Here is a 13,392-nt window from a genome sequence, read left to right on the forward strand (position 1 = left end):
GAGCAGGACTAACGCACGCAAGGCTGCTGGTCCTGATGGGATTCCCGGACGCGTCCTCAGGGCCTGCGCTGTGCAGCTGACTAAGGTTTGGACTGACATATTCAACCTGTCCCTAGCCCAAGCAGCTGTCCCCGCGTGCTTCAAAACCACCTCCATCGTGCCGGTGCCAAAACACTCCACTGCAACGAGCTTAAATGACTTCCGACCAGTGGCACTCACGCCCATCATCATGAAGTGCTTCGAGAGGCTGGTCTTAGCCCAACTCAAGACCTGCCTACCACCCACACTGGACCCCTTTCAATTCGCCTACCGGCAGAACAGGAGTACAGAGGATGCCATTTCGACGGCACTTCACTCCGCCCTGTCCCACCTCGACAAGACTAACTCTTATGTGAGAATGCTGTTTATTGACTTCAGCTCAGCATTCAACACCATCATCCCCTCCAAACTGATCTCCAAACTCAGGCAACTGGGCATCAACCCCTCCCTCTGCAACTGGATTCTAGACTTCCTGACCAACAGGCCGCAGTCTGTTAGGCTTCACAACCACACCTCCTCAACCCTCATCCTGAACACCGGCGTTCCACAAGGCTGTGTGCTGAGCCCCCTCCTTTACTCCCTCTTCACCTACGACTGCACACCTGTACATGGCTCAAACACCATTGTTAAGTTTGCAGACGACACAACGGTGATCGGTCTCATCAGCAACAACGATGAGTCGGCCTACAGGGAGGAGGTACAGCACCTAACAGTGTGGTGCAACGACAATAACCTGGCTCTCAACACCAAGAAGACCAAAGAACTCATTGTGGACTTCAGGAAGTCTAAAGCTGGCGCACACACCCCCATCCTCATCAACGAGACTGAGGTGGAGCGAGTCACCAGCTTCAAGTTTCTGGGTGTCCACATCTCTGAGGACCTCTCCTGGACCCTCAACACCTCCACCCTGATAAAGAAGGCTCACCAGCGTCTCTTCTTCCTGAGGAGACTAAAGAAGGTCCATCTGTCTCCTCAGATCCTGGTGAATTTCTACCACTGCACCATCGAGAGTATCCTTACCTACTGTGTCACAGTATGGTATGGCAACTGCTCGGCATCGGACCGGAAAGCACTGCAGAGGGTGGTGAAAACTGCCCAACGCATCACCGGTTCCTCACTCCCCTCCATCGAGGCTGTCCAGGGCAAGCGATGCTTGCGTAAGGCACGCAGCATCGTCAAGGACATCTCTCACCCCAACCATAGACTTTTCACCCCACTCCCCTCCGGGAGGCGCTACAGGTCTCTCCGCACCCGAACCAGTAGGTTCAGAGGCAGCTTCTTCCCTGCGGCTGTCACCCTACTGAACTCGAACACTGCACCGACCTGACAACCTACTACCCCTGCAACCCCCCCCCCCCCCCCCCCCCCGGACAATTGCACTATTGCACTATTACTCCCCTCCCCTCCCCTGCTCTTACTCATACCACTGCTCTACTGTACATACCTGTCCATACTGTTCATACTGCACATAATGCACATATCCTTATATTTTCTTTAATACTACTGCACATACTGTACATACCTGTTTATACTGTTTATACGGCATTCCATATTCATATTTATATTTATTCTGCTATCTACCTCATGCTACTGTTAATACATATATACTGCTAGACTGCATTACCCATACAGCTCATATGCTGCTACACTGTTCATACTGTAACTATTTATTCTGCTATAATGCTACTGTACTCATATACTGCTATACTGCACTGCATATTATACTGCACTACTACTGATCATATATTGCACTACCTGTAAATACTGTTCATTGCACTTTCTGCTATTTTGCACTTCTGGTTAGACGCTAACTGCATTTCGTTGTCTCTGTACTTGTACTCTGCACAATGACAATAAAGTTGAATCTAATCTAATCTAATCTAATCATTTGCAGTGCCCTGCGTAAGTAATGGGCCAAGCATTTTTTCTTCTTTTGCATTATGCAAATGTCCAAATTAAGCACTCATGTTCAGTATTTGGTCCCCAATCCTTTGTATGCGAAAGTGCAAAAGTCTGTGACCCATTGATCCAACCAGACGCTGGGTATCTTCTCTGGTAATGCTCTGCCAGACCTATATTGCAGCGATTGTTGTTTGTTTTTTTAGGATGTTTTGCCCTCCTCTTCAGCAAATTAAATGCATGTTCTATAGGATTCTATAGGATTCTCTTTTTGGCCCTGAATAATTTCCTAGTTGCTATGGCAGTATGTTTTGGGTCATTGTCCTGCTGTATGGTGAAATGCCGTCCAATGAGTTTGGAGCAATTAACTTGTACTTGGACTGACAAGATGTTTCTGAACACTTCTGAATTCATCCTCATCAAAGGAGACAAGTGAGCCAGTTACAGTGGAAGCCATACATGCCCAAGCCATAACACCCCCTCCCCCATATTTCACAGATGATGTGGGATGCTGTGGATATTGGGCAGTTCCTTTTTTTCTCCACACTTTACACTTGCCATCACTCTGGTACATGTTTTTCCAGAACTCTGCAGGCTCTTTTAGGTACTTTTTAGCAAACCGTAACCTGGCCAGCCTGTTTTTGTGGCTAAGTAGTGGTTTGCACCTTGCAGTGTAGCCTCTGTAGTTCTGCTGGTGAAGTCTTCTGCGGATGGTAGTCTCTGACTCATTGACGCCTACCTCCTGGAGAGTGTTCCTAATCTATGGGGCAGTTTTTTTTATTTTAATTTTTTTATTATGGTGAGCATTTTTTGGTTATCCACTGGAAGTCTTCCTTGCCATTTGCGATTTCTTAGCTCACCAGTGCTTTCTTTCCTTTTAATGAAGTTCCAAACTGTTGATTTTGGTAGGTTTAAGGTTTTGGCTATGTTTCATTTTTTTCTGATATTTCAGCATCATAATGGCTTCCCTGACTTTCAATAACATCTCTTTGGTCCTCATGTTGACAAGACACCAATAGCAGACTGCACAAATTATGTGATGGAACACACCTGACGAACACACCTGTCAAGCCAATTGTCCCATCACTTTAGTGTAGCCTGAAATAGGGGAATTATGCATAAAAATGTTGTAATTTCTGAATGATAAACCAATATGTACACAAATAACATCAAATAAAAGATGAGAATCTCTACGTTCTCATTTCAACTCCAAAAAGAAGAAAAAATGCTTCACTGTCCCATTACTTTCGCACGGTACTGTATAACCTTCTGTGGAAAAGGGTTCTACATGGAACCCAAAAGGTTTCTTCAAAGGGAGAGTGGAAGAAGAACCCTTTTTGGTTCTAGGTAGCACTTTTTTTCTAAGAGTGCAGGATCTGTGATGGGTCTGTCTGTCTCTATCTACGGTATATTCGCTTGAATGCCACAGCCTATTTGAGTATTGTTGCTGACCATGTGCATCCCTTCATGGCCACAATTGACCCATCTTCTAATGGCTACTTCCAGCATGATAATGCACCATGTCACAAAGCAAAAGTTGTCTTAAACTGGTTTCATGAACATGACAATGAGTTCAGTGTTCTTCAGTGGCCTTCCCAGGATCTGAATCCAATAGAACACCTTTGGGATGTGGTAGAACGGGAGATTCACATCTTGAAAGTGAACCTGAAAAATCTGCAGGAATTGAGTGATGCAATCATGTCATCATGGACCAGAATCTCAAAGGAATGTTTCCAACATCTTGTGGAATCAATGCCACGAAGAATTGAGGCTATCTTTGTTTTTGCTGGTCTGTAGGATCTATGATGGCCGTCAGCCCATCCTGTGTATCATGGACACAGCCATGATCAAAACCATCCTCATCAAGGAATGCAACTCCCTTTTCACTAACAGGAGGGTAATACGCTGAATTGAAGTTGTTGTATGGGGAAAAAAACATAAGGACTCCTTAAATAGATAATATCATTGTTATTATAGCATTATTAATAGTAGGTTAATCTTGCAGTATATAATTATTATTATTTTTCTAGAATATCTATCTCAACGGGCCTCTGTATGACGCCGTGTTTATCGCTGAGGATGATGCATGGAGACGGATCCGCAGTGTCCTGTCTCCCTCCTTCACCAGTGGGCGGATCAAAGAGGTACAGTCCCATCTCTCCTCTCCTTCTTTCATTCATTCCTTTATACAACACAAATAAATGAATGACTAACAACTCTGATGCGCGCGTGTGTGTGTGTGTGTGTGTGTGTGTGTGTGTGTGTGTGTGTGTGTGTGAGAGTGTGTGTGTGTGATTTGTACTATGTGTATAGTGTGTATTCATTGTTGTTTGTTGTTGTGTGAAGCAGCAACTTTAATTAATTAATCCAAGACAAATTTTCATCCGGGACAATAAAGTATATTTGATCTTATCTTCGATAAGTTCAGTGGTCAGATGACAGAGTATAGAATAATAGTTCATCTTTGGAGTCACTTATTCTTTGACTATATACATAATGTATCCTGTATGGATGTATATTCTCAGGCTATATAAACATTAAAATAATTCCTGTTTCAAACATGATATTAATATATGTTTTGCACATATTAATCCACGTATCAATCATGATATTTTTCCATGTATCCTTCCCAACTCAGATGCTCAGGATCATGAAGCAGCACTCTGGTAACTTGGTCAGCAATCTGAAGAAGACGGCTGATAACGATGAGCCCATTGAACTAAAGGAGTGAGTATTTATCTCCGAGACGATAAGGTGAATTTGTAATTTCAGTGAACTCCCCCTTTAATTTTGTGGTTGTGGTTCTGGTAGTCAGAGATTGTGTGGTTGTGTTCCAGGGTCTTTGGACCATACAGTATGGATGTGGTCGTCAGTACTTCATTCAGTGTCGACATCGACTCCCTCCACAACCCCTCCGACCCCTTTGTGACCAACATCAAGAAAATGCTCAAGTTTGACATCTTCAGCCCACTGTTCCTCACAGTCGGTACAACTGCCCCCATATAGCTTTCAGTCATTTTGTGCTTAATAAATGAAGCTATCGATTTCATTGATTAGACTGACATAAACCACACTGCCAATGGTTTGCGCTCTACTCATTTGACAAACACATGGGCCCTGTCCAGAACCAACCTCTAGTTCCTAAATGCTGGACACTTGGAGATCTGAGTGGATTGGATACAGAAGTGTCTAGGGATAGAGCCTAGGAGTTGTTTCTGGACAGGGCTGTGCATTGAATAGGATTGGAGTCACGTATCATGGTATTTCCTGTTCCTGTTTGTAACCGTGGCATTTCCTGTCCGTCCAGCATTCTTCCCCTTCATGGGTCCTGTTATGGCAAACAAGGAGGTATCCCTATTCCCTGCCTCGGTCACAGATTTCTTCTACGCTGTCTTTCAGAAGATCAAGTCCAATCGCGTGGCTAGCACCAGGAAGGTATGTAAATATATCTGATCAAATATACGATCTTCAGCCAGTATTGTGTAATACAATTGTAGAGATTTGGTAGCATCTGGTAGTTCTCATGTGATTTTGATCTGACGTAAGCCTGCTTCCAGAGTCGGGTAGATTTCCTGCAGCTGATGATAGACTCGCAGAAAGACAGCAACTCAAAGGGAGAGGAGCAGAGTAAAGGTGCCTACCTTAAACACACACACACACACACACACACACACACACACACACACACACACACACACACACACACACACACACACACACACACACACACACACACACACTGTATACTAGCATCTAACACACACACATACAGTACCTGCCTCAAACACCTATACCTACAAACACACCTACCACCCCATTTCTCCCATCATCATAGGATTGAGTGACCATGAGATCTTGTCCCAGGCAATGATGTTCATCTTTGCTGGCTATGAGACCACCAGTAGCTCTCTGTCCTTCCTGGCCTACAATCTGGCAACCAACCCTCACATCATGACCAAGCTGCAGGAGGAGATAGACACTGTGTTTCCCAACAAGGTAACCGCTCTGCAGACTCCTATATAGTACTATTCATGTGGAACAGGTGATAGTGACAGTGACAGTGTGATAGTGACATGATAGTGACAGTGTTTTAGAGGGTACTGATGAGTGTGTAACCCCTGTGCACTGCAGACTCCTACAGATGGTTAGATAGGTGACAGTATTTTGCAGTGTGCTAATGTGTCTGTAGCATCCCTGTGCAGACTTCTGCCCAGTATTATTCATTTGAAACAGGAAGTAGATAGGTGTTGTTGGAATCTTCAGAATAGTTAAAAGGCCAGTACCTGAGGACCTGAGGGATCTACAGGGTATATACCTTAAAAGCATGTCTGACATGCAGTGGTGTGCATGACCATAGAGTGATTTCTAAACTAATACAATTATCTTAAAATAAATTATAAAACTAACAGGTAATCAGTGCAGAGACTTGTGTGATATGTGCTCTCCATCTGACTCGTGCTGCTGCATTTTGTATCATTTGCCAAGAGCTTTCTTTGGTCGACCAGACAGGAGAGTGTTACAGTAATCAAGGCTGCTAGTAATACAAGCATGCATTCGTCTCTCAGTGTCAGCCTGCGAGAGGAAAGGTTGCACCTTTACAGCTGTGTTCTGTAAAGGTCCATGTAATATTCAAGCGTTCTAAAAGCTTCCTAGCGGTTGTAATGACTATCTTTAATCGGTAGCGATCAGGGAACAAGATCCCTTATAATAAATCCCTTATGAATAAATATTTCATTTACGAACGCTGTTTTGGTTCGGAAAACACGCTTTTTAAAATGCAGTGTCCTACCTGACATTCGGTTTGCATATAAACATGTTGTGAGTGCCAGGGGTGTTCTAGGGGAGTAGACTGACCTTTCTCTGGTGGCTGCCTCTCCCAATCGTGTGCGCATGTAGAAACACAACAGCTAATGTCCAACACTGCAAGTTCATTTCGGGGGATATATTATTATTAGGGAGGATGTTATTGTTTGGACAACTTCAGACAGAATTTCTCCACGATGGCAGATTTCCGGCAAACTTACTTACTCTTCTTTAAGTGATACAAATATGTTTTAGTCACATTCTTGATATGGGTTTCAAAATTAAGATCTGAGTCAATGGTAACACCTTGTTTTTTTGCCTGGTGCTTAGTGTAAGTAGTGTCTTTAAGTGTGCAGACAGTTTGACCAGGACAAGGACAAAGAGCATTTTGGCATCAGCATTAATTAATTAATTCTAAGGTCATTAAGAACCTCGTTAATAACTTAACAACATAGTGCTATCTCAGTGCTATGATTGGCACAAAAGCCAGATTGGAACATGTCAAAGGTACAGTTGGGAAGAAGGAGATTATTTAACAGTTTGAACACCTTTTTTTCAAGAATTATTATTTTTTTGCTTAAAAAGGGAAGGTTGGAGATTGGCCTAAAATCGCTAAGGACTGAAGAGTCGAAGTTACTTTTCTTCAGGAGGGGTTTCACCATGGTAGTTTTAGGTGCAGATGAACAGACCCCCACTTTGCTGAGCATTTCTGTATGACCACTGCAAAAGAGTTCATAGTGCTTCCATGTGGTGGAAGGTGGGGTAACAAGTCATCAAACACATCTTCAGGTCTTGCCTGAGTGATCCTCCTCACCTAATATTGGTTCTCTTATCTCAGAAGTATGTTGCAAATTCCTCACATTTGTAGGTGGAGAGCAGATCACCAGGTGTCTTGTGGGCGGGATTTATAAGGCTGTCAATCGTTGAAAAGAGCACTGTTTGAGTTGTTATGATTCATTATCAATTTTGAGAAATGATCCCGTCTTGGCGTTTTTTTATTGCCTTATTAAAAGCAGAAAGATGCTCTCGAAGAATATCAAGGTGGACCTGCAGTTTTATCAGCTCAGACTTTCTGCAAATTCTTTTAAATTTGGCCACAGCCTTTTTCAGTTTGACTGGTGCTACAGAGTCGATAGTTGCCCTTAGTTTGGTGTTGAAGCTGGTTACTAAATCATTATCACAAGAGGAAGCTGTTGATGGTGTACTATTCATATTCATATTCATCATGAAATTCTCATCTGCTCAGCGACATGGCTAGATAAATAATAGAGCGAAAATATATTTTTTCCCCACTTCTAATAGACTGACATGCATTCATGTTTAGCCAGGTTTCAGATAAAAACATTACAGTGCAGCTTTCGCTCTGAGATAAGATCAATAAAGGTTTTGCCAGATAGGGACCTAATATTCAAAAGCACCATGGTAATGTTCTCTGGGCTGTTCGGTGCTGCCCGGCCACAGTTAATGGAATGGATACCAAGTTATTCACATTTGAACCACCTGACAGTTTTCTTGTAGTCTGTCGACTGTGATAGGAAATAATAGACTATAGCACATTCAGTATTCCAAGCAGTCAATCCACTAAAAGCAGCCCAGTTTAGTGGCATTTTGACTTCTGATTGATCCTTGTGTACATCTATCATTTACATTGTTCAGTGGAATCTAAATGTATTTTCTTCTAACTATCAAGATAACATTATTTAGCGATTTTTTTGTTTATTCATGTACAACAAAAAAGCAAGTCACTATTACACACGTACATTGAAAGTAATGGCGTTCTGTATGCGGGTGTCATGAAATTAGGCTATGCAGATTAGAATAAGTACAGTACTGTGTTCATTTCCCAAAAAAAGAACACAAAAAACTAACAGCTCTTCAGATTTGCAACGAAAAATAGTTAGTTCTGGGTTTCGGCTACGTGAACGACCAATCACTAGTGCTCATGTGAGTGTAATATCCCTGTGCAGGCTCCTATCCAGTACGAGGCTCTGATGCAGATGGACTATCTAGACAGCGTGATCAACTAGTCTCTCAGGTTGTACCCCATCGACTTGAAAGAGTCGCCAAGAAATCTGTTGAGATCAGCGGCATCACCATCCCCAAGGGTATGGTTGTCATGATACCCATCTGGACCTTGCACCGTGACCCCGATGTGTGGGAAGACCCAGAGGAGTTCAAACCAGAGAGGTAATGGGCCACATCTTAACCACAACCACAATATCAATCACAACAGCAACGATAAGAGCAGTGTTCCACAAACAACCATAAAACAAACCTAAATGCGACGACCAAACACAAACAGGTTTCTTCAACCATGTATAACCATCATATTACTGTGATTTAATTGATATGTTCTTTAACCCCTCCTCCTCTGAACTCTCCGAGTGTAGGTTCAGTAAGGAGAACAAGGAGAGCATCGACCCATACACCTACATGCTGTTCGGGTTGGGCCCACGGAACTGTATCCGTGCGATTCGCTCTGGTATTGATGAAACTGGCGATGGTGGAGATTCTACAGAGGTTCAACTTCACCGTCTGCAAAGAGACAGATGTGAGACAAAATAATGATACAATGATTGTAAATATAATTTTGTACCTATGACTTTGTTGCGTTTCGATATGTAGCAGAGGTGATTTTGGAATCACACTCGCGTGATGAGGTAGCCCTGCCTGAGACATGTAAACTGAAGTGTCGCCCTCAGACCTTGAGGATGTCCTCTTGGCTTAATAGTAGCGTTTGTGTCTTCCACATGGGAGACCCGGGTTTGAACCCCCATACTACAATTCTGTACTTGCGTACTGCATGAGTATGTACTCCCCATTTAATTTCCCAGATTGCATTTTTCAGTACTAGGCGCCAATCATCCTCAGTATAGGCTACCTACTAAATGATGGAAGTGTGAGATTTAAAAAAAAAGCTATTTGTATTTCTGCAAAACTCCCTCGAGACTTCATAGGGCCATTTTAATGTATGTCGACCCAAGAGAGGTTGTCCAGGAGTTTGAGTTTATTTGAATTTATAGTGCAATGCTACCCGAACGTAACAGTGACACTGTATTAGGTAACATTCATAGTGTAACGCTGACATCTATTTTACTCGTTCCTTCATACTTTAACTGTGTGTCAACTCTCACCAGATCCCCATTGAGATGGACCTACAGAACACTCTGATGCCCATACGGCCCATCAAACTCAAGCTGCTGTCCCGCTGCCAGGAGTCCGACCACAACCAGCTCAAAGCAGACAGCCAGTGATGAGGACCTGCCCTGCTGCAGGTCTCTCAGTTATTATGTTACACATAGATCTAGGATCAGCCCCAACACTGGCTACTTTCAAAAATGGGCTTAAAAAAAAAAGGGCTTCGCTTTTGCCTTAAATTGAAACTAAATTGGCGCTAATAATTGCACTGTGACCCTAAAATGCACTGTGACTTTTATTCTTTTTTTATGTCTTTTATGCGTTTTTATTCTAATTTTTTTTTCATGCTCTTTCCTTTTTATCTATTTTACGTAAAGCACTTTGAATTGCCTCTGTGTATGAAATGTGCTATATAAATAAACTTGCCTTGCCTTGCCTTGCCTCGCCTCGCCTCTGGGCTCTGCTGCTACTGTATGCTGCTCTCTTTGTATCTGTCTATTAGTGGAGGTCCAGGACTAGTTGTACAGAGACAGTTGTTGTCTGTCGTCTGCAGTGCAGGGATTTGCATGTGACTTGTGTATGTTTTGTACTTGTCTGGTAGTGGGTCTCTATCATCACGCTAAAAACGTGTGTATAATCACAAACTAAATCATAACATGAGAATGAACAACATGCCATCAAAACATGACAATAAATAGGTGTTAGATTAGATTCAACTTTATTGTCATTGTGCAGAGTACAAGTACAAAGATAACGAAATGCAGTTAGCGTCTAACCAGAAGTGCAAAAAAGCAGAAAAGCAATATATGAGCAGTATAAGTAGTGCAGTATAAGCAGTATATGAGCAGTATAAGTAGTGCAGTATAAGCAGTATATGAGCAGTATAAGCAATATATGAGCAGTATAAGTAGTGCAGTATAAGCAGTATATGAGCAGTATAAGCAGTATATGAGCAGTATAAGTAGTGCAGTATAAGCAATATATGTATTAACAGTAACATTATAAGCAGAATAAATATAGAATGCAGTATGAACAGTATAAGCAGTATATGAGCTGTATAAGTAGTGCAGTTACCAATGTATTGGTTCTATCTATGGGTATCGTAGTGCAGCAGTAGTCAAAATGTACCTGCATTTTATCGGTTGAAGTGCCATCTCATCTGTCATAAGATTTGACTTGTAAAACTGAAAAGTAGGATACAACTAATAGCCTAAATGTATAAACACAGACCACAACCAAAAAACAACATGGGAAAATCGTTTATGCATCCTCTGCAGCAGGAACAGTGCAGAGAAAAAGTATGTACAGTAAACCCCATAACTGAATACACTTCATACGCTTCAGCGCGACACAGAACGCCTATACTGCAACAAAGTAAAAAGATGAGACAGACACGTGTCTTCAATAACTTGCATGTTTAATCAAAATACAAGCATTCGGCACATCGTTAACTTGTAGGAAAGTTTAATCAGGTTTTATCAATTGTATTATTTTAAATGTGAAATAAATATCATCAGTGCAGAGGCTATAACACACTACAAAAGTCACATTAAATCACGGAAAGTAGGCTAGGCTAATTAACGGAACTATATGATTATACAGCCCGAGCCCAGTCCAGGGTTCTGAAAGCGACAAGTAACAAGTGTGCCCATCAACGGTCTAGATATTAGGCCTATACGTAACATTTAGTCCTCCACTTTATATCACAGCCAGTATAACGTTTAAAATGACTACAAAACAAAAGCAATATAGTCTACAGTGAACGGCGCATTGTCCATTTGTCATACATGTCCAAACAGACCTGCACACTTGAATAGGAAAGTAGCGCGGCGGTTCGTTGCTTCAGCAAACCTCTCGATGACTTTACTGTTGAAATCCATCTGTCCCTGGATCAATGCATTTTCAATGGAAATCATGTCAAGGCCGTTCAGTCGCTGGTGTCTGTTCTGTTCTGACAGATGTATAATGTCTTTGAATCCAGCCGATGCCCAAATAGTCTCCACCAAAAATCATACATGGGAAACAGAACAGCGCATGTTTCGAGGTGGTAGCGGTTAGCCATCTCTTTTTGTCAAACCATTCCTGTTGGCCCTAAACGTTTTATCTCCAACTTCTCTTCCAAAGGCAATGTACTGAACCGCATGGTCAACAAATAATCTACACGATTCATTGTGAAAACTTTAGCTAGCTAGCATTAGCGATAGACGTACAGTAGATGAACTGAATTGCTTTGTGATTATTTCCTGTCATGTCAGACCACGTTAACGACATTAGCGTTTAATAGTTTTTCGCCACCTGTTGCTAGGCAGAATTCATACCCAATATAATTTGCGTGAGGTTTTCCCTGCTTACGCCAATCACGCTCACGTTGTTCCCCTCGCAACGATGGGGCAGAGTGCTCCGCTGCCCCACAGCAGAAAGACGGGACAGAGAGCGCAGTCCGCACACACTAGTAATTACTAGTAATTAGTAATTACTCCAAAAACAGCACTATACGGATTATGAGTCAAGTTTATTATATTTATACACACCAATTTCACCATTTAATCTATTTTGTATTAAATATAAAAGACTTAAAAAAAAAAAAATAGGACTAATAATTGTTTCGTATTTGTAATGTACTTTATGAGACTTTATGTTTGTAATGTACTTTATAAAGAAAAAAAACCTGTATATCCCCAAATTTGATTCTATGCAATATGTTTTTTCAAATGTTGTATTTGTCTTGTAGGCTACTTTTGTGTAAGCCGTATATTGTGGGTAAAATGCACTATAAATTCAAATGAACTTAAACTTAAATGTGTATTGCAGTGGAATCCTAACTCGAGATCCGCGTGTAAATCGAATCAATTTCCCATTGACATGAATGCAAGATTTACGCGCGCGGATTTGGAGTTAGGATTCCACCCAAAATGCGTTGCTATTGGTATCATTATGACGTTGATATGTACACAGAATTGAGAATGTTCTGCAATAATACACAAAGTTCTTGAACTTTTAGTTTAGTGGCATAACGAGCTAAGACGCAACCTGAACCTGTGCAATCAGTATTACCAGAGTGAGATATAAAGAGATTATAACCGGAAGATTCGGCGCTTATACACAGCCTACTGACTGAGGTAGGCTAATGTAGGCCAGAGATGTAGTATAGTTGACATATAGTATAGTTTTATAACACTTGTATTTGTAAATACTTGAGACGGCATAGGCCGACTACCTTTACAGCATTTGGACAAGGGACGCGTAAAAATGTCACTGAGAGATATCTGTCACTAGGAGATGATATTCCCATTAAGTCGAATTCAGCGTTGGATATTTCTATATGCCTAAAAACTCACATCTTTAGAAAGGCCTTCCTTTAGGTCCTGTCCTCTTGTTGTTGTTAGTGTTTTGTTTGTGTTTTTGTTTGTGTGTCTATTGCACTCAACTGCACAGGATTTGAAATTGTCGGCTACAAATGAAAAACACATTCCAAATAAAATATATTTTTTATTATTATTATGAGAGACCTAA

At 41.7% G+C, this 13,392-nt stretch overlaps 1 pseudogene across 1 annotated transcript in view; it reads left to right on the forward strand.

Annotated features, from left to right (window-relative positions):
• The window catches only part of LOC310815256 (cytochrome P450 3A27-like), a 59,147-nt pseudogene that overhangs the window by 35,710 nt on the left and 10,045 nt on the right, over positions 1-13,392 (forward strand). Inside the window, exons 6-8 of the transcript in view lie at positions 5,774-5,934; positions 8,709-8,928; positions 9,132-9,223. The product of the transcript in view is annotated as a cytochrome P450 3A27-like (transcript). The remainder of the gene's footprint in view (positions 1-5,773; positions 5,935-8,708; positions 8,929-9,131; positions 9,224-13,392) is intronic.

Source organism: Argentina silus, assembly GCF_951799395.1.
Source record: "Argentina silus genome assembly, chromosome: 14".
Lineage (NCBI taxonomy): Eukaryota > Metazoa > Chordata > Actinopteri > Argentiniformes > Argentinidae > Argentina > Argentina silus.